Here is a 22385-nt window from a genome sequence, read left to right on the forward strand (position 1 = left end):
GTCACAACTCCTAAAAACTTCAGGATGTGATGTGATGTGGGGACTCAGGCTGCTTTCTAGTGATAACCCAGGACACTCTAACCATTTGCTTACAGAGCTAGCTGTTTTTAAACCTCAGACTGGCTTTTAGCCTAGTAGACTGTGGATAGAGGCTCCAAGGTATCTGGGGGGGGCAGAGATGATGTAGAACAAAAATCAGGCATTCTAGATGTTAGCCTTGAATGTCTGTGGGGTGATCTCTCACTCAGTTTACCTACCGGTTAAAAATGGGGAGATGGGCCCCTGAGAGTGGTCCAACAAGGGTTAAATAGGAGGAGAGTAAAGTACCCATTAAGGAAAAGAACAATGGACCAAGAGTTGAAGACGGCCAGCCGGTCCTGAGCGCAGAGCTGACCCCAGCTCACCAAGTGCTTAGGCAAGGCAGTGCTCCCTCTTTGGGGCTCCAGTTCCATGACTGTCCCATCACCCTGAGACCCTTTGTTCCGGAGCCCTGTCTTTCCTGAACTTCAGTTCAAGCTCCCTGTGAGCCCTTTTTGCCAGCTCAGATTTTATAAGAAAATAATAATAATAATAATAATAATAATAATAATAAATAAAACTTAAGATTCCGGGGATAAAAATGCTCCAAAATACAAGTGGCCGGGGGGAGTTTTCCCAGTCATTAAAAAGGGAAAACCAGCCGTCCTGAGCAAACAAATTCTCCTCTCACTGTAAGTTCAGGTTATCAATCGGAATTCTGATGACTTCGGGACTGACAATTTTAACAACCACTTAAGTCTTGCCCTGTGCCTTTTATCTGAGTGCTACACAAACATTGTTAAACACACAAGCTGAGGCCAGGGAAAATGGTATCATCCTGGAGGGGAGAAGACCCAGGCAACTGAGGTGTCCACAGGCCGTTCCCTCCCACTCTTCCCTCAACAGAGCTAATCAATGGCCTGGCTAGGCTTAGAATTAATAAGTCTGGACTCTTGCACTTTTGACCTAGCTGTTAGATAACAATTCCTTGAGGTAGGCTGTGGGTTATTAGGCATGGAGAGTCAATGTGATAAATAGATGTCATTTTATTTATCTAAATTTCTGGAGGAATGGTGTTTATTTTAAAAGAGAAGAATGTAATTTATAAATAATTTATTTGCACAGTATGAGTTAAAACATTGAGTCCTTATTGGAGAAGAAAAAAAAATAACTAGAAAGATTCTTTCGTTTACCTAGCCTTCAATTTTTAGCGTGTCCACAATGTTATTAATGAGTCATAAAAACTGGAAATGTTAAACATTAAATGATTTGGAGCAGAAGAATTGATAGGTCTTGCAGAAAAACATGTATGTGTACTGACTGTGTAAATAAAGTATGTTGTATGCCAAAAAAACGAACAAACAAACCTAAAAAGTATCTCATTTTTTATTGATTTAAAAACAAAAACAAAAACTGGACTCTTTCTACCTGGGTTTTTCCTCATCTCTTTTTAGTCTCCTTAATGCCTGAGTGGCATTTTGATTCGTTGTTCTAATATTTTTGCATTGAATCTCGTGGTTGGAAATGGCTCTCATTTGCCACAGATCAGTTATAATTCTGCAATGATTTTTAATTCTGCAAAGTCAGAAATAGCCTAACTAATACCTAATTGAGGATGGGATAAATGAATGATGATACCTCTGCAAAATGGAATATATGCCTGACATCCTAATATTCTAGAACTTTATTCATGTAGTCTCTTTCACATGCAAACGGTCTCTCTGTCTCTGTCTCTATCTCTGTCTCTATTAATATCAATATTGCTATCTCTATTTCTATCTACCTATCTTGCTCTTTCTCATCACTAAGTAAATGAAAAAAACACAATCAGGTTACAAAATAGTTTGATTGCAGTTTCTTAAAAATGTTCAAATGTTCTATCAAAATAACAAGTACACATGCCCTGTGACCCAGCAATTCCACCTCCAGATGCATTTGCAAATTTTCATAATGATATAGCTACAAGAGTAGTCATTGCAGCATTGTTCGGAATAACATAAGATTGGAAACATTTTAACTGCCCAGCAGTAAGGGTCTGGTTAGATAAATCATGATTGAATCCCTACAATGGAATGCTACACAGCCATTAAAAGGAGGGAAAGGGGAACCATCTCTGAGATACATGGCTAAAGAGAAAGCTAAGGCCCATAACACTGGGTGAGTATGTGCCAGTGTGTGCAAAAGAGGAGAAAGAGACCCAAAAAAAGTAAGGACAAGGGTTGCTCTGGGCTGGGGAACGGAGCTGCAGGGCACAAAAGTGGGAGGCAGATTTTTTTCACTCTTTGTACTTTTGTAGCTTTGGAAATGGGAACCATGTGAATGCTTTCCTATTAAAAATAAATGAAAGTATAAATAGCCAGAGGACACCTGTGAATCTCTGTGCATAGAAGACTGTTTAAAAAGACACATAGATTTGGTTATCTCTGGGTGCTTTGGTCTGCGGATATTTTTATACTTTTTCCTCTTTCTCTTGCCCACGTTTTCTGATATTTATGAAATGCACATAAAAAGCGTTCTTTTGTAGATTAAAAGAAAAGAAAGGATGAAAATGACTTTCCCTTCTTCACTCTCAATGATATGAATTCCTTAATATATGTATTAAAACCTCTGTAAAATGACTGGGGGTGGTGGGAGACAGAGGGAAAGACTAATAAAAAGAGGTTTACGGGCATTTGGGTGGGATGAGAAGGACTTCCAGATGCGTACAAGCCAAGATTTGAGAAGAGGGAAGAGGGGGCCCTGTGCCAGGCTGGAGTGAGATGCACTTTCGAAGTTTATGGCTGCCCTGCGTCTTCCTGCTAAGATACCCCAAATGCTCAGTACTCATGATGATTGCCCGTTTGGAAAACAGAGAGAGGGGAGAAGCAGTTAGGATCCCTTTTCAAGGAGAAAGAAAGTCAGATGTGGAATGAGTCCCCTCCAAGGTCACCTAGGACCACAGAGAAGAGATTCTGAGTTTCCCTTCCTGGGGAGAGTCCCTTCCTTTGCTGTGATAATGATGAGAAGAAGAATACCTCATTGCCATCCAGCGCTTACTCCATGCCAGACACGGAGCAAAGCACTCTATGTGTATTATCTTCCTTCACCTCATAGGTTGCTGTCAGGATTAAACAAGATAATACCCCTTGAGCAGTAGACAACCCTTAGCACTGACCAGCTACACTCTCTATACTCTCTTGTCAGCAGGTTAAATCTAAGAGGTAAATGTGGCCACCTATGATAGAGGCTCTGTTAGTGTCCGCTCGTGTCTGTTCACATTTTCCTTTTCAGCACGCTAGTGGACCTTCCAACTGCCGGCACCTGAAATTCTTTGCCTGAGGACTTTCTCCAGCCATTGGAGCCTCCGCTGCTTGCTGATGGGCAAATTGGAACTGCCAGGTCCACCCCAGGGCAGCCCTCAGTCCATGATCAACGGAACAAGGGTATAGAAATACTCCAGCTTCCTTGCCCCTAGCGTGGGTTACTCTGGGTGCTCGGTTTGCACTGTTCCCCACAATTCCCCCGTGGGATGAAGCTCCACGGAGGTGCCGTGGTTCACAGTGTACCCTGTACTGGCTCCCTCCCTTTCTTGCCCCACTCCCCCACTCCCTTAGTTTCTCCTGGGATCACCTCCCAAATCAACTACTTGTACTTGAAATCTTGTCTCTCTCAGGGTCTGCTCCTGGAGACCCAGACATCCACTGTGGTCCCATCTTATGCCCTCTAAAAAAAAAATCTGTTCTCTTTTGCTTCCTCTTTTGTAATACGTAATCAATAGAGCATTTGATGGGTTTCAAATCTCCTTCACATCTCTTATCTCAACTGAACTTCCCCCATTCTGTGACACAGCCTGCAGTCATGACCACCCACCCCTCCTTTTACAGATAAGGATGCTGAGAATTAGAGAGGTGGCCTCGCAGAGCTAGGAAGGGGCAGAGCCCAAATCCTCGCCTTTTGATTCCATATACTTACCCTCAGTCCATTATACGATTCTGCCTATCCTTTCTCTCATAAGAATGCCTCATGATTATATCTCGCTGCATATTTTTTTCTGGATAAAATCTCATTCAAAGTTCTCTGTATTTTATTATTATTGTCATTATTGTGTAAGGATGAAGAACTCGAGACTCACAGAAGTTAAGCCATTTGTCTAAAATCGCGGACTAATAGGTCTTTTGACTCCCGGGCCAGGTCTCATTCTGTGACCCCAGGCCACGCTCGCCCCGCTCAGTCGCCTATTCCATGGTTCAAGCAGAGGCAACTGTGGAGACAGGAGAGCTTCAGAAGAGTCCAGATGCTAAACACTATATTGGGATTGTCCTTCACAGTAAGTTGGTCCGCGTTGCTTAGAAATCAACTTGAACTTTCAAAACATCTACCAGTAAGAGAACCTGGCTCAAGCCTTGGTATATTTTATGGCATGGGATTGGCCCAGAATTGGGCTAAGTTTTCAGCGCTTGATTCTCTGGTCTGTCTTGGGGGACATTAGGAGGTGTTTGGACTTTGGGGGAAGGGGTCGTTGTAAGAACCAACCACAATAAAGTCACAGCTGTGTGGGGAATGCAAGGGCCAGCCTGCCCTGGTGACTTCTCAGAATACTGGGATGTTCAACCTTTATTGTGATACAGTCCCCCGTGGGATGGCCCCATCCTACCAACCCCATGGCCCTTGCCTGTGATTGGTCGGAATACACCTGTGACCCAACTCTGGCCAATGACATACAAGGAGAAGTGTGCGAGGAGGAAGGGGGCTATGGAAAAGCAGGCCTCGCAGTATTGAGGTCCTCATGTTGTCTTTGCCCCTTGAATCTGGGTTGGCCCCGGGCCTGACTTTTGCCTCATAAGCTATGGTGACAGTGATGCGGTGTGACTTCTGAGGCTAGGTCATAAGAAGCCTTGTAGCTTCCAACTACATCTCTTACTCTGGGCAGAGCCAGCTGCCATGTGACAAGTCTGATTATCCTGAGAATGCCATGCTGTGAGCAAGCCCAAGTTAACCACGTAGAAAGGCTACAAGGAGAAAGAGAGAGAGAGACAGACAGACAGAGAGACAGACACAGAGAGAGACAGACAGAGAGAGAGAGACAGACAGAGACAGAGAAAGGGAGAGGGGCCTGGCCACTTTCCATCTGTTCAGTCATTCCAGATGGAGTTCTAGACAAGAAGCCGTCTTGGACACTGAACTGAGTTGACATTCAAATGACTGCAGCACCAGCTGTGATGTGACTACAGTCTTTATCAGATGACAGACCCCAAATGAGAACTGCCCAGCTAAACCCAGTCAACTCAAAGAACCAGGAAAGAGAAGCTTCTAAGAAAGACACATAGAGCAAGATGCTCCCTCACCTCCTTTCCTCTGCACGTGTCAGGTCTAGATGCAGCCAACATGGGGACACAAGAGACCTAGTTGTTGAAGGCAAGGTCCATACACCGAAGATGGCAGAGCAAAGAGAAGGAAAGAATCTGAGTCTTTGATGGTGCTGTAGTCTTTGATGGTGCTCTGAGTCTTTGGTGGTGCTCAATCCACCAGCCCTGAAATCCACCCTACTTTGGACTTCTGTCGGTTGAAATAATGCCTTCAGTGTCGACACCAGTTTGGGCTTTGTGTTAATTGCATAGAAAGCTTCCCAATTCGTCCTTAACTCTGAGCTGGAAGGGAATAGACTAGAAGGATTAGGTAAAGTCAACATGGGTTTTAATATGGGCTCTGATACTTCCTGGCTGCAGGGCCTTGGAAAGCCACTTAACTTCCTATGAACCTCAGCCTTCTCATCTGTGAAGTGGGGAGAATAATTCTGCCCATCGCATAGGATTGCTATGAGGAGTCAATGAATGGATGTATGTAAGTGCCTGACCCACAGCAGATACATGGGTCCTGTAAGTCGTGGTTGTCACTAAGGCACCACCATTCAGACAGGAAGTCCCCTGGACTGCCAACACCTCTTCAGAAAGGGAGTAGCTTGGGAACGGCCCCAGAGATCACCAGATGAAAGGTCTCACCAGAACACAATGTGTTCCTGTCATCGACCTGGGGTTTCCGAGAGTCTGAGGTCCACCCCGGCACATCAGGACCCCAGATGCCTTCCCTCCACACACCTGGTTCTTCATCAGCTCAGGGGCAACCTTCCCTTTGAAGTTGGCCTGTCACACCACCTGCTCCCAACTGGTTTGAAATTGAAGTTCAAAACCAAACCAAAGTTTCCTCTTCCTCTCTCTGTTCTGTTTAACTTTCTTCCATACACAGAAGCTTGTGTACAGTTAACCGGCAGAGGAGTAGGGGAGAAAGGCGACTTGGAGATGCTCACCAGGCTTTGTTTAATTAGAACAAACTAATTAGATGGTTCTCCTGGGTGTACAATGTCCTAAGCTGTTTCACTAGAGTGGAGGTGGCATGCATGCAGAAGTGGACATGAGCCCAGAGCTCACCCCTCTCTGCTTGCCTTCTCGGAAGAATCAAAAATGGAGGGATCGTTTGAGAATGTCTCAGGTGTTTCAGGTGTGAAAGCAGGAACCCCAGATGCAACTGGATCCTACGATTAAAAATTAGGGAATAAACAGCCATAAAAAAGAATGAAATGTTGCCATTTGTGACAATGTGGATGGACCTAGAGGGTATTACATTAAGTGAAATAAGTCAGACAGAGAAGAACATACACAGTATTAGTGAAATACACTGACTCTGGGAGTCAGTGTAAGCTGTGCGCCTCAGAGTTGACCCACCCAAGAAATGGGATAGCTGGAGGATTTATACAGCAATTCCCAGAACTCATCGGTTACAGGCTGTTCACAAGGAGGCGGTTGAATCCCCAGCACTTCTTGGCCCTGGTAAGCAAGAGAGTCTCCAGGCACAGAAATGCAGGCACTGAAATGATACAGACAAGAAGACAGGGGTGGGGCCAGACAATATTCAATGGAAGTCTCTAGAGCTCACTGGTGTTTACTGGAAACACAAAGGATTGGGGAACACGTGACACCGTCAGGGCATTACGTAATGATAAAGGGGCCAATCCCCAAGAAGACATAATGATCTTCAACACCTACCAACAGCAACTCGAAATACACAAGGCAAAAGTTGATAGAACTGCCAGGAGTAACGGACAAACCCACTATTACAGTTGGAGAAGTCAGCACGCTCTACGAGTAGGACAGATCCAGCAGGAAAAAGTCAGTAAGGACATGATTGAACTCAACAATATCATGGATCAAATGGATACCATCAACATTTACAGGCTAGTTTCTCCAACAACTGCGAAATACACACTCTTCTCAGGCTCACATGGAATGTTCACCAAGACGGACCAAACTCTGGGCCATAAAACACACCTTAACATATATAAAGGAACAGAAACCACACAATAAATGCCCTTAGATCACAATGAAATTAAACCAGAAATCGGTGGAATTAAACTTGAAAAATAGCTAGACAATCCCAAAATATCTGGAGATCAAACAACATACTCTAGACAATAACATTAATAGATTAAGCTAATAATAGATTAAACACCACTTCTAAATAACACATGAGTCAAAGAAGTCTCAAGAGAAATTAAGAAATAGTTTGACGAAATTAAAAGACAACCTACCAAAATTTGTGGAATTTAGTGAAAGCAGTGTTCAGAGGGAAATTGACAGCCTTGAATGCATATATTTAGGAAAGAAGAAAGATCTAAAATCAATCATCTAAACTTCTAACTTAGGAAACTAGAACAAGAAGAGGAAAATAAAGTAAATAGAGGAAAAGATATAATAAAAAATTAAAGCAATAATCAATGAACTTGAAAACGGGAAATCAATAGAGAAAAGAAATGAAACGACACACAGGAAGCAAACGACAAAACCAGAATCTATGACTTGTTTCTACAATAAGTCAATAGCATAAAATAAGAGTTGTGTTGCAAATGGGGTGCTGTTCTAAATGAAACAATATCTAAGAGGCATATCAACCAATTATAATAGGTGCACTTTATTTGGACCCTAATTAGAAAAAAAACACCATGAAAACCTTTTTTTCATCAATCAAGAAAATTTGATTCTAAACTGAGTATTAGATGATAGAAGAGATTCATTGTTAAATTTGTCAATGTGGTAATAGCATTGAGGTGACATTAAAAAAGAAAAAGTCCGTGGTAGTTAGAGGTGCCCACAGAAGTGTGTAAGGATGAAAGAACACGATGGCTGGGATTTCTTTTAAAATTCTCCAGCAACAATTTTAAACAAAAACAGGGTCTGACCACCCCTCCCCCCCCTCTTTACTTTTCCTCAACTTAATCCTCGACCTGTCAGATCTCGTGTGTATTTAAAATTTAAATAAAATTTAAAATCCTAGATTATTTTGCATTAATTTCGATTTTTTAAAAAAATTATTACATTAAGATACTGTTATCTTGATGACTGAGTTTGTTGGTGCCCCCTTAAATTCTATGGAAGTGAAGCAACAACAGTCGTGGCCTTGAACTCAAGCGGCCTTATTCCCTGCCTTGGGGCGGCCCTCCTTGGGGGTAACCAGAGTTGGTCACTGTTTTCTAGGTAATAACCCACTGAAGGTTTCACCACCATCCACTCTCACCACACCTAAATATTTAACACCCTCTTCCACCCTTCAAGGAGCCATAATGGAGGACATGGGCAGTCCAAAGTTAGGACATGGTGGCTTGTGGTTAATTAGGAGTCTCGCCAACGGGGAACACATTTTTTACAATCCCTGCCTTGAGTGGCAGGTCCACCCTGCGAGGCTGCCTGGAGTTTTGCTAGTGTTTTCAAAGCAGCTTAAAAATACCCATAGCCATTCCCCGTGCTCCTGTCCAGCTTACTCTTCAAGTTCTTACCTCTACCCACTTCTAACCTGATGGAAGCCACCTTCTCCTGCCACCACTCCTACTCCCACCCCCACCCCCAGGGGGGCGCCTTATGGATTCTCAGGGATTGATTCCCTGCCCAACTTCCAGCAGAAAATAGAGACAGCTGAGTCTTTTTCTGACTGAGCACAAATGCGATGCTTCCTAGGTCTTAGGTGCAAGAGTTCTTGTTCAATGCATGACATTCTACTTCACATGTTCCTAAAACCCTCTTGGAAAAGAATAAACTGTCACACTTGGAAGAGCCCTAAAGAATAAGTGAGTCTCATGCCTCTTAACTCTTTTTAGGAGGTAAATGATTAAAGCTCTGGGAATCAGATGGATCTGGGTTCAAATTCTGACTCCACTGCTGTGGGTTTTTTGATAAGTGATTAACCTCTCTGAGCCTCTGTCTCTTATCTGTCAAATAGGGATAAAAATAGTATCAACCTCATAGGGTTATTGAGACAGTAAGTGAGGTGATTACCTGGGAAGTGCTTAGCATAATTCTTGGAACAAAGTAAGTGCTTAATACATGCTGATTTCAGTGTTTATTTTGGGGGTCACCTGTACCTCTTTGAGGATCTATAAAAAGCTATGAAAGACCCCTCAGAAAAATATACATCAAATGTTTGTACTCTTTTACATTAAAAAAGAACTACATATGTTTTTAAAATGAACTGAGACAGGCATTTTATATTATTATTGTTTATATTACTATTAACATATTTTAATTTGTGAAAAAAGGAAAAATAATAAAAATACCACAGGAATATACAATAAAATAATTGAACAGACGATGTGTAAAATAGAGGGAAAGCATGCACTTCCTACCTCATAACAGAGAGGTCGCTCTGGTTCCCAGCGTTTCCTCCACCAAGTGGCTCGGCTGACGCCCTTGGCTTAGATTCTTGCAAAGCCAAGAGCAGCCACGGTAAATACACGTCGTTATCCTGTTTGTTTCACTCACCAAGATAGACGAAACTCTTCCTCACGTTGCTACGCAGGCTTCATACATATTATTTTTAAACATCACTGTTTTCTTCTGATTACGCAACTGATAACATGCCTTCATATGTGGATAAAGTGAAAAAGAAGGTGTCATAATCCAACCCTAGAGACAAGCCTTGACGCGTTGGTATACATCCTTCCAGAATTTGCTCAGTGCAGTTACAACGTGTGTAAGTACACATACCCGGTTTGGCAGAACATCTACAGAGAGGTGGTTTGTCACATGGCTGCAGGTAGGAACTTCCACAACCCACACACCTGGTTTTGCATCCTGGCTCCATGTCCTTGAGTGACCTTGGACAGTCCTCTTAACATCTCCCAACCTCATTTCCTCATCCGTAAAATGGAGAAAGTAATAATAATAACTAGCCTGAAGAATTGTTGCAAATATGAAATGAGTTGCTGCATGTAAAGGGTTTTTCCACCTGGCCACAGTTGACATCTGGGGCTGGATAATTCTTTGATGCAGGGGCTGTCCCATGCATTGTAGGACTCTTAGCAGCACTCCCCGTCTTTACTAGAGACCAATAACAAGCCCCTCTCCCACCGGTTGTAACAATCAAATCTCCAGACATTGTCAAATGACCCCTGAGGGGCACATGACTCATCCTCCCTCAGGGAAAACCACTGCCTTCCCACCTTACCTGGAACATAGTAAGTGCTCAATAAAACCTCCCTGAAATCATCATCATTATAACAAGGTGCATCTTTACTGAACATAAAACATTCAATTGTTCAATTACTACAAATCGACTGGTATTTTAACTGTCCATGAAGGAGTCCATTTTTTTTCCTACTCATAGGCTGTTCAGACCAAATCCTCAGTTTAACCTCAGATGCAAACTTCTCCTTATAAGAGCTTTTCATCTGTACAATATTAAACTACTGGTGAAATACTCCATAATGATAGGATTCCACCAATTTTATTGGCCCTAGCCCTCCCGAATCTCTCCTTTCTCTGCCCCTCCCCCCACGCAGGTGAGAGACAACATGGAGCCCACAAGGAACACGCTGCTTTTCCCCGCTGTATACACCTAATTTCTCGTCCCTCGTTTTGCATTGATCGAGGTGTTTTGCCACGGAGCTCTAGGAAGATGGGATTATGTGTGTGCATGTGTTCATTCACAGGCTGGTTAGGATCGAAACCCCTGGGGATGCATTTGGAAAACGACCGAATTAATCACTTATGATCTGCATTCGGTGCACATTATCATAATATTGATATAATACACACACTGTTCTTTGCTTATTTCTATATTGAGTGAAGCCCTGCAGCAATTTTGAGGAAATTTGAGACTCACGCACCTGGCTAAACGCTCTCTCTAAATAACCCCAGGTCTCCTGGTTTGCAAGGATTGGCCTAAAATGAGTTACAGTTGCCAGAACATTTTTAAGTAGGGAAATAAATTAGAGTGGTAATAATCATAACAATTATATAATAAATGTTAAAAATTGTAAGTTCCCCAGCGTCCTTAATAACTTTATTTTGGTGGTGGTGGTGGGGGGTGCGGGATGTGGAAATTCCATCGCAGGTTTCTGGTGACATCATCAGGCTGAAGTGAGAGGACAGGCTTCTAAATTCCAAATGTCACCAAGGTGCCGAATGAGGTGGCACTTTGCCTTTCTCAGCCGAGTTTGCTGGGCTTGAATTATTAAAGTCATCGTTTGCAAAATAAATTTAGGACTTCGTGAAAGTTTCTGGATTGCCCATCTCCTTCTTCCACCTTCTCTCTTTCTCTCCCTTTCTCTTTCTTTCTCTCTCTCATTTTCTTTCTCCGTAAGGGAACCCAAGGCAGCCACAGCTGCACAAATCATCCAGATGCCCTCACTCCCAGCACTTCCCCCATCTCCAGCTGCAGGCGGAAGACAAATAGGACTAAAAAAAGGGATGACAGCATGTCCCCCAAAAAGAGACCCTTCCAGGAAGCCCTGGTGACCGGAAGCATGTGAAAAATGCCCCAAGTGCCCAAACCTACATGCTGGGCTATAGGGTTTGGTCTGAGATGCATCCACTCGGTACACAGATGAAAACTAAGGATCCAACCATGTGCGAATCAACGTGCCTCACAATCACGCTGGCCATCATTCATATGCCAGGCGCTGTGCTAAACACTTTGCTTGTATTATCTCACTTCTCCCGCAGTGGTGACTATTATCCCATTTCACTGACGTGGAAACTGAGGCTCAGAAGGCATAGATCAATTGCTCAAGGTTACAAGAGCTGTAAGCAGGAGAGGTGGGAGGTTAAAACCAAATCAGAGTCCCTACTCTGATACTGCGGAAACATGATACTATGTAACTAGGACACACTGTATCCTTGCAGGATGAAAGGACTTTCAAATCCTCAAGGCAGGCCTGCAAATCTGATGCAGTAATGCATGACGTGAACAAATTTTAGCACAACCAGAATATGGATGTTATGGAATTGAGCCCTAACGAGCGTCTAAGTGAGTTCTCTCCATGACGATTTGGAAGATCCTGTATGTCAAAAGTCAGTGCTATGTCTGTTATCAGGCATAAAGAACCAAAGCAGAGTTTACGCTCTGACCAGTTCTCTCTGTTTCTTTTCAGAGTACCACCAATAGACCATCACATGAAGTAATCACCCATGCTCTATTTCTCTTCTTGTTGGGTCACATGTTTTCCAAACTCCAAGGATCCTCATTACAAATGGCTGGAAGCCCAGGCTATGGTTAGACAGTCCAGGTTTGAAAGCTGACTTCCCCTCTAACCAGTGCTGTGGCCCTGAGCCAGGGACTCCGCCTCTCTGAACCTCAGTGTGCCCACCTGTGAATGGGAGGGATGGTAACAGCCAGGGTCACTGCTAGTCTGTACCGTGCCCTTGCAAAATTAGAAAAAGGCACACCTTCCTCAAGTCACTTTACTTCTTCCATGCTGGAAATTTGTCATAATATACTGATGTCATTAAAACAAGACACTCTACTGCCATCTGCTGGAATGCTGTTGTAATAAATATATATAATGCGCAAAGGTGAGAGTGAATGGCATCCCCTTTGTGCAGTGCATGACCTGCGCAACTGTACATGGTTGCCCAATAATTACTCACTGGATTGTTGGGGAGAGAAAATTCGATATTGCCCCCAAGTGTTTACTTAGCACTTTAGTAGACATGGCTCACCTGTCCTCAGCAAATGCTCGTTGCTCTGTTAAGCTCTGGCTCAAACAGGTTGGAATATGGTGTTTCTTCTGGACAGTAATCACTAGAAATCTCATGTAGCATCATCTGGCTTGGCGGATGGTGTCTCCGAGTCAATCTCAGCCCATTCTCAGCCCTTATCCAAGTTTCCATGCTTCCGGGCAACTCTGGCTGACCTGAACCACCACTTTACACCCCTGAACAACATGTCTCCTTCTCCTGCCTCCTGGAGAAGAGACTAAGAACTTTCTGAGCCTTGCTCTTAAAACTCTTTCTGGCATTTCTTTGGTGCTTTGATTCTCTGAGGCTTCCTGGACAACCTTGCAAAAGGTTTAGTATGTGGGGCAGCTGGTTGGCTCAGTTGGTTAGAGTGCGGCGCTCTTAGCAACAGGGTTGCCGGTTCGATCCCCACATGGGCCACTATGAGCTACACCCTTCACAACTAGATTGAAACAACTACTTGACTTGGAGCTGATGGGTCCTGGGAAAAAACACACTTAAATAAATAAAAGTTTAAAAGAGACAAAAAGGTTTAGTATGTTCCTTCAGCTTTGCCCCTGGTCCAAAATTTCCTAGAATGGGTTAAGAACATGGTGTCTGGAGTTCAACAAAAACTGCTAGGTTTGAATCCTAGCTTTTTCATGTACTGTAATTGCTGTGTGACCTTGGGTGAATAATGTAGCCTGGCTGTGCTTCAGTTCCTTCACAGGTGAAAAGGCAAGACTTATTCATCTATCACAGCAGTGTGGAGTGAAGACAAAAGGAGAAAATGTGTTTAAAGCCCTGAAGAGTAAGCCCTCTATGCATCAAAATTATTATGATCATTAGCGACAGGAAAAATAATATTTCAGAGTTTGTTATAGGTCGTCCATTTCCAGCTGCCCATCGCAGCTCTGATGACCTTGTTTCCTGAACCCAGCATTAGAACCTCAAATCTCACAGACCTAAAAAAAACCCAAAAAAACAAAACATGCCTTCCTTGAGTGGTTTATATGAAAAGCTAAAAGTCTCAGTATGTTTACTTCTGCACTGAAGGCATCACACAAGATCAGATGTCCCCAGCTTCTGTGGGACACAGAGTTGCTTCACTCAGGAAGTGTTTTTTAACTTCACAGCTGTTTCTTCTTCAACAACAAATACTCTAGAGATATGAAGGACGACGCACGGGGACCAACCGGGATGGTTTCCTCTCTATGATACTCATACTGCTGTAACCGTTCCTCTAATCATTGCTTCCTTTTTATTTTCCTGGAATTTTAGGCAGGATCAGGACATTTTCTCTGCCCAGTTTCTCCTCTTATGTTTTCTGTCTGCTCCATCCGCCATCCATGGCTCCAGACTTCCAGAGCCTTCTCTCTCGGCCTGAGGCTCTGTGGCTTATTGAAACGCCTTTGGTACACAGAGTCCATGCCTAGGTTGTTACTGGCTAAAAAGCAGCTGTTTTTGGATGATGGTTTAGTTCATTCTGGGGGACATGAGCAGGGCAAGGAAGGCCAGTGTGCACGCAGATGATCCAGACAACGCTGAGCCGAGGCAGCTTCTGCAAACTCCCTTGGCTGTGTGACTTTGAGCAAGTGGCCTCACCTCTCTGAATTTCCCCACACTTCCGTTCTTAAGTCTTCTTAAAGGCAAATGCAGCAAAATTTTCACAAATGTGTTCTGCTTGAGAACTGGATCTTTGGAGGAAACTCACCTGATCTCTGAAGTCTATCTTTCAGCTGCTGTGTGACCTTAAACAAATTACTTTCCCTCTCTGGGCCTCAGTTTCTTCATTTGTTGAATGGGGACAAAGGATAGAGCCTATCTCCTGGACTTGTTGTGAAGATTAAAAGAGATAATACTTTGAAAATGCTTGGCGAAGTGTCTGACCTGGGGTGAACACTCCATAAATCTTAGCCATTATTATACGCCTTTTAATAAAATGGAGGCTTTCTGGGGATTGAAAAAAAAAAAAGAAGAAGAAAAAAAAAAACATGAATGAGCCAAAAGCATTTTGGAAAACTGCTTTATTTAACATGTTCTCGATGTATCTGGCTGGTCTTTTCTACTAAAAAAAAAAAAAAAAAAAAAAAAAAAAATTCCCCCAAGGAGGCCACAGTCTCGGCACAGCATGGCCTGCCCCAGGCCACACAGTAAGTTTGATTCGAGCTCCCAGGAACGAAATCCAGGCCTCTGACCCCACGTCAGATGGTCAAGGCTCCCTGCTCTCAATCACAGCCAGAGATGTCACAAGGAATGGTGCCACATCCTAAGGGAGGAAAATGAGATTTCTCACTTGCCTTGATCTGACCGGTGGCCCCCGTCAGAAAACAAGTTCAGCACCCTCAAAATCTCCCTTCTGGCCTTCTGTCCTCCAATTCCTGAGTACCCAGGCCTCTCTGCAGTGCCCTAATCCCCAGCTGTTCTCCAATCCAGGAGGGGACCAGAGCGAGCCTCCTGGCGCTGCAGATGAGGTAGGGGCAAAAATCTCAGTAATCCAGATAAATCATATTTTGATGCAATATAGTTTAAAAAATCAAAATGAATGCAAAAAAAAAAAAAGGTCCACGATGAACAAAATGTCACCATTTTAAATAAATAAAAAAATCGGTGGCCAGGATAGCCCCCTCACCTGCAGCTCACAAGGTGACCTAAGGGAGTGAGATTCGATTCTGCCCCCACCCCCCGAGCCTAGCCCCTTGAATTTCCTGCGAGGGCCACAGCCATAAATTTCCACCTTCCCTCCCTGGGCGCCCCCCTTCCCCACAGAGGTGAGCTGGGGTGAACAGCACAGAGGCTGTTTGGAAGGCTGAAGAGGACTTGGGTTAAAGAGGACTTGGGTGGGACATTCCAACTTTCCATCTTGTTTTTGAACTCCATCTAGGCTCCTCTCCTTAATCAATAAAACAGGAATTAGGTCTCAGCTCCAAGAGTCGCTTTCTGTCTTCCAGTTTATGACCTTGGCCACCTCGCAGCCTTTAAAGTTGCCGGGCTGGCTTCTTCAAATACCTGAGGTCGCAGAAAGCAGGTAGAAAACAGATTTGGGAGTTTCCTGCGGCGAAGTGGGCGGGCAAGCTCAACGGCCGGCTCCCCCCACTGCAGGCGTTCTGGGTGCAGAGTGCTCGCTCGCCAAGAACTTTAAACCTTTTTCTTTGATGCCCCTCTTTTTTTTTGGGGGGGGAGGGGAGCGTACTGGTGGGGAGGGGGGAACAGCGGGGAAACGAGGTGCCGAAGCAAAGTCTTTCTGCTCTCCTTCCTCTGGCTCCAGCTCCGCCCTCGCTCAAGGGGGAGGACTCTGAATTCCAGACCCGGAATCCTACCCCTTTTGAAATTGATCGATTTTATCCGGGAGCTTCAAATCGAAACCAGGAGAGGGGGCTTTGAAATGTCAAAGAAAAGTTGCAAAAGGAAAAAGGAGGTGGGGTGAGGAGGGGGAGATAAAAAATAAGAGGGGTGGGCAGACAGAGGTTTTCTTCTGAAAACCTACCTTTGTACCGATTCGTAACCTTTTCACCCTTTCAGCGTGGTGGTGGGTTCCTGGGAGCTCTTTGAAAATCGGATGAGAGCTGTGGACCCACCCCCCCGACCCCCCCACCCCCCAAAAAAAGTGCCCTTTAGGGACGTGCAACGTTTGCATTCAATTTCTGGAGGCCGAGTGGAACCGTTTTTGCTCCATTCGGGAAAGTTTTTGCAAAACCCTCTGCTGGGCCATTTGCATTGGAATTGAACCGTCCCCAGCTTAAATTTTGGACGGGACGTGTTTGCCTGGAGTAATTTTGACCTAATTTTTAAAAATTATTATTTGGAATAATAATAATAATAATAAAATCCAGCCACGTTCTGGAGAAGGGAAGAGCTGGCAGGCAAGACTTCTAGCGGGGGAGTCGGGTGTGGCCCCAGACTCGGAGCACGAAAACCTGGGCAAGTTGGAAGCTCCGCCCGCGTCCCTATTTCCAGCGAGGCCACCTCCTCAGGCTGGTGACGCCCGCTGCCCCAGACCTTTCCTTCTGGTCCCCAAGACCCACACTCCTGCAGCGAGGTGCTGGGGCAGGGGGCTTCTAAAATCGGCTCTCTCTCTCCTCTTCCCTTTAGGCGTCAAATCGGTAAGACCCCACCCTGGCTGGTGCCCAAAAGTACCTCTTTAGGCGACTGGCACCGTGGGAGGCCCGGAAAATGTAGATTCGGTTCTTAGCAGGGAGCTTCCAGGCTTCTTCAGGCGGCCAATGGGGCTAAGGGGATCGAAACACATATTTTAGGAGTTATGGCAAACCTAGTTCAAATTGTTTTTAATTAGAATTTTGAAGACCTCCAGATGGCTAGGCACCCTGGGGCTGGGCAGGAGAAGTGGGTGCCTGGTCTAGCCCAGACAGGGCTGAGCTCACTCTGTCACTTTCCTCTCCAGCAGCCCAGGGCTGGTGCTGCAGGTGGGAGGGAGGCAAAATGGGCACCGAGGGTTCTGGGGTCTCTGAGGGCAGCTCCCCCAAAAGGCCAGTTGTGGGGGAGGCATTGAGAGATTTATCAGCTTAGGAAACACGGAAGGTGCATCAGACATAAATGTACAGAGATAAACAGAGGGATGAGCATCAAGCAAAGACACAGAGAGAGGAAGAGATGCAGAAAAGACAGAAACAGGGGAACAGGGAACAGTGGCACAGAGCTGACAGAAGCAGAGGGAGAGCAATAGGCAATGAGAGACACACAGAGAAGTGCGGAGAGAGACACAGGTTGAGAATTGCAGCATCCTGGGTGACCAAGCTGTCATATGGACCCCCACATAAGAGAGGGGCTAAGCCAGAGCTGGAACTGGATCTCCTGGACCGACAGCTCCCCTGTCCTTTCCAGGGCTCTGGAGATGGGAGACCTGAGTTCCCCCCAGGAGAGTTACAGGACGCAAGTTCAATAGGAGTGGATCAGGTGGGTCACTTGCCCCTGGAAGCTGCTATGGGGGTGAGGGGCTGGATCTTTGCCTTTGAGCTTCTGACCACACACATCTGCCTCTGCCTCTGGCTGCATCTCCCAGGCAGAGGGAAAAAAAAACATCCATTGGGCTGTACACCTGGGCAGACCCATCCCTGACACCGGGGCTCCCAGGATGAGGGCACCAATCGAGGTCCACATACTCTGAGAACTTCCAAGTTATAATCAAGCTGGCAAAGTATTAAGGAAACGTGTGCTATCATCCGACAAGCTGACACGTGTATCTTTCTAATAACCTGGGAGGCCAAGTGGACTTGAGTTCTGTCCCAGAATCTGGTAACGTGGGAAGAGCTGACACCCAGCCTTCCCTTTCCTCCCCACCGCAGTCTGTCTTTACCGAGATGGACGCCGTGCACATGTGTGGACACCCCAGCAGGCAAGTCCAAGCCTCACTCACATCCCTTCAGCAAACAGCCACCCCTTGACTCTCCCCCAGGCCTCGGGGAGCATGAGGGTGGGGAGATTTACCCTCCAGGGATGGATCCACGGGATAGGACCATGCAGGATCTGGACGCAGGGTGGTGCCCATATGGGCAGAAGTCTCAGTGTCCGGTACCCTGAACGTGGGGTATAAGTGCTGGGGGCTGTGGCCCCTGCCCCTAGGAGAGGGGCACACTCAGAAGAGAGGCAGAACAGAACTCGCTAAAGCGTAGAGACCTTCTAGCCCAGGGCTGTGAGTAGCACCGCCCTGGGACTGCCGGACCCCACTGTGGATGCCCCCCAGAATACCCCCCCCAATGGCTGCAAACCCTGCTGTGGGTGCTTTCTGACACACACAGCTTACCCGCTCTCCGAGGCCCCAGCCACACTCAACTCCTGCCATGGCAGACGTTTCCTCTGGGAGCAAATTCTGCAAGAAACTCAATCTGCTGTGTACAGAATTATGGGTTGTTCTTGGCCGCGGCCTCCCCTGGCCCTCGGTGCAAACACAGACATCCACACAGAGCCGAGCGGGCTTTGCTGCAGCGCCACGGGGCTTGGGGCTATGCCGGGGAGACCGACCTCTCGTTTCTCCCTTTCTGGGGCTGGAATCCTCCCAGCACCAAGCAGGGAAAAACAAAGGCATTCAGGAGCAGACTTGGAGGGAAACCCACCTCCCCTTCTCTGGTCCCCCCCACAGAGATACAGCTTGCCCTGCACCACGGAGAAGGCCTCTCTGCCTCCCTTCCCAGATCACAGTCCAGCTGAGGTTTCTGAGGTGATCCCCGCATGTACTAGAACCTCCCTGAGGCACCCCCCCCACATGGTATGCAGTACTGTATATGCGTATACCTCTGTCTCTCTAGACCTGTGTGTGTGTGCATGTGGGCGTCGGGGGGGGCGGGGGGGGCCTCAGCTTTCCTCAGGTTATCCAAGATGTCCCTGACCCCAAGAGGGGTTTGGACTCCTGGGCTAGGCGGTTGAGGGTGTTCAAGGGCAAACGGTGCCCAAGGTCACCAGTCTGTGTGCAAGAACCTTCGCGACAACGTCGTTGCCAGGTGCAGGTGACTGACTACATTGCGATAGAGTCATCGAGAAGAACGCGGTTCTGAGAATGAACCAGCAACCACCACGTCCCGCAAAGACGCGGATGAATCTCCCCAGCGTTAACACTGAGCGAACCGAGCAGACACGAAAGAGCGCCGGAGATGCCACTGAATTGACACACCCGGGGAACCCAGCTGGACTTGAACCACGGTTTGTCTCACCCTTTCAAACTCCCGAGGGCTACACTCTTTAAATTACTCTGCTAACACGCTGGTCTTGGAATGGTCCCCGAGGGTTTAGGATGGAGAACCTGCCCGCTTCGTAATGCTGAGAGAGGCGGGGGGCAGGGGACACTTAACGGGGCAACATACCCCGCATGTGGGGACTTAACTAGTCCGGGACAGTGCAGACAGAGGGGCGAAGGGGCTCTGGAGCTTGGAAAATAATTATTTTCCAGCCTGTATTATGGTCCCTTGGAGCACATTAAGGTTTGAAACTCAATTCTGACCATTCCAAGAAGGACATTTAAAAGTTTGGCTCTACCATCACTCTACTCTTCCTTTGAAAACTAATTGAAGAAAAACAAAAACAAAAATCTTACAATCCCCTACCCGCCTCCAAATCCTTTAAAAAGGCCACAATATGACGATCCAGGCAGCATTACTGATCACAACTTGCCCAGAGAGGTTATCCTAATAATCCTTTGAAGTACGACTTTGCTTTCAACCCTTCCAAATATACTGAATAGCTATGTATATATTTCCCTCTGTTTTCTCCCTCATTAAATTCCTCAGATGCAGGAGCCAAAGGAAGCCTCCTGCAGAACCCAATTATCTGTGTTCCACATGTTTGGTTTTTAATAATAAAATAAAATGAAACCCAAAGGGCGCAAGTCTTCTGACCAAGCTTTTATTACCTGAGCAGAACATATGTCGCAGCCACGGATGGGGAGAGGTTTCTTCTCTAACCCGATCTGTCCAGGAAAAAGCTCTTATCTTGTCCCCTGACCCCATGGAGAGAGAACTCCAGGGGACTGCTCTGGAGTTCTCGTCACCCACGTTTGGCTCTTCTGAAAGGGCTGTAGGTTCTTCTGGCAGAGGGTGAGCTCCAGCTGAGAAGTAGCGGAGTCCAGAAGTAATTAAGTTCACGATTCCAAAACGGGTTTTCGTACAGCTTAGGTCACTACATCTGTTCGCCCAAACTCCTTTGTTTTCCTGTTCATTAATTCAAGAAATATTTATTTTGAGCATCTATTGTGTGCACTCAGTGTGCTGGAGCGAGGGAGGAAAAGAACAAACTGGATGGATGTAATTCCTTTGTTGGAGAGGTAGCCATTCTAGCGAAAAGATCCAGACAGGAAGCAAGTAAAAAATAATATGTATATACACACACACATATTGTGTGTATATGTGTGTGTGTGTGTATCTGCATAGTACTTAATGATTTCTAAAATTATATAATAATATATAATTATATATACTATTTTAGAAATTTATATGCAGAAAATCATCTCTATACACACACATATCCTCACTCACTATAATTCTCTCACATGATTTTGTCTTATTTTCTGCATACAAGATGTGATCAAATAATATGGTGAATGTTTAAATAAAAAAAATTATTACAATAGAAGACACATTGCCATTAATTCCCCTCACAATACTCTCCGTCGCTTCGAACACATTTATCCCATCGTTCTTGCCACTTTCGGAAGCAGTTCTGGAAGTCCTCTTCCGTAAGTGTCTTTAGTTGCGCTGTTGTGGCTGCCTCGAGGTCCTGAATTGATTCAAAATATTTACCTTTCATGGTCATTTTGACTTTGGGGAAGAGCCAGACGTCGCACGGTGCCAGATCTGGTGAGTAAGGTGGATGAGGACGCACTGTAATGTTTTTGTTTGACAGAAATTGCCGTACCAGAAGCGATATGTGACACGGAGAATTGTCATGATGGAGAAGGAAACCGTTTGCTTACTTCATGTTACTGTGTTGTTCGTGATCCATGATTGATGCCACACTTTAAAACACACCTTCTCTCAACCGTAGCTCACACCTGACTGACTGCACCGAACAAGCTGAAACTTGTCACACACTGTGACTAAGGTTCCACGTGCTGCTTCCTGTATTGAAGGGCCCTGCCTTTCTGTTGGATGGCACTCGGCAGCAGCACTCACCATAGTCTTTGATCACACCTTGTAGTACTTAATGACTTCTAAAATTATATATGTGATATTATATATGAATATATATTATCAAATTGTATAAAATTACAAATAAAGTTATATATAAAATTTTAGCATCGTTACGTACTATGTAGAAATAGAATCACGTGAGAGAGCATTATGGTGGGTGAGAACGTCATTTAGGTAAAATGGGGCTGGAGAAGTCCTCTCTAAAGAAGAAAGCTTTTCTTTTTTTAAAGACAGGTTTATTGAGTTAAATTTACATATACTAAGTTCACCCGTGATAGTCATACAGTGCAATGCGTGTTGACAAATGTGTACAGTTGTGTAACTGCCATTACTATCAAGGTATACAACACATCCTTCACCCCCAGAAGTTTCTTTGAATTCCGTTACAGTCAGTCTTCCCTTCCCCTAGCCCCTGGCAACCACTGATCTGCTTTCCGTCCTGTAGTTCTGCTTTTTCTGGAATGTCACACAAATGGAATTATGTAGTATGTAGTCCTTTGTGCCTGGCTTTTTTCACTTAGCCCCGTGCTCTTGAGTTGTGGCACGTCTCATCCGTCTGTTCCTTTTCATGGTTGAATAGTATTCCGTGGCATGGACGTACCACAGTGTGTTTGTCCGTGCTGTCGCTCATAGACACATGCAGTTGTCTGTAGTTTTGGGCTATTGTGAATAAAACTGCTACAGACATTCATGCCCACGTCCTTGTGTGCACATATGTTGTCCCTTCTCTTGGATAAATCTTTAGGCACATAATTGCTGGCTCATATGGTAG

General features: G+C 45.3%; 1 protein-coding gene across 1 annotated transcript in view; it reads right to left on the minus strand.

Moving 5' to 3' along the window:
• Nucleotides 1–22385, minus strand: part of LOC117017817 (tumor susceptibility gene 101 protein-like) — a 76231-nt gene that overhangs the window by 6861 nt on the left and 46985 nt on the right.

This window comes from Rhinolophus ferrumequinum, chromosome 25, assembly GCF_004115265.2.
Source record: "Rhinolophus ferrumequinum isolate MPI-CBG mRhiFer1 chromosome 25, mRhiFer1_v1.p, whole genome shotgun sequence".
In the NCBI taxonomy this organism is placed as follows: Eukaryota; Metazoa; Chordata; class Mammalia; order Chiroptera; family Rhinolophidae; genus Rhinolophus; species Rhinolophus ferrumequinum.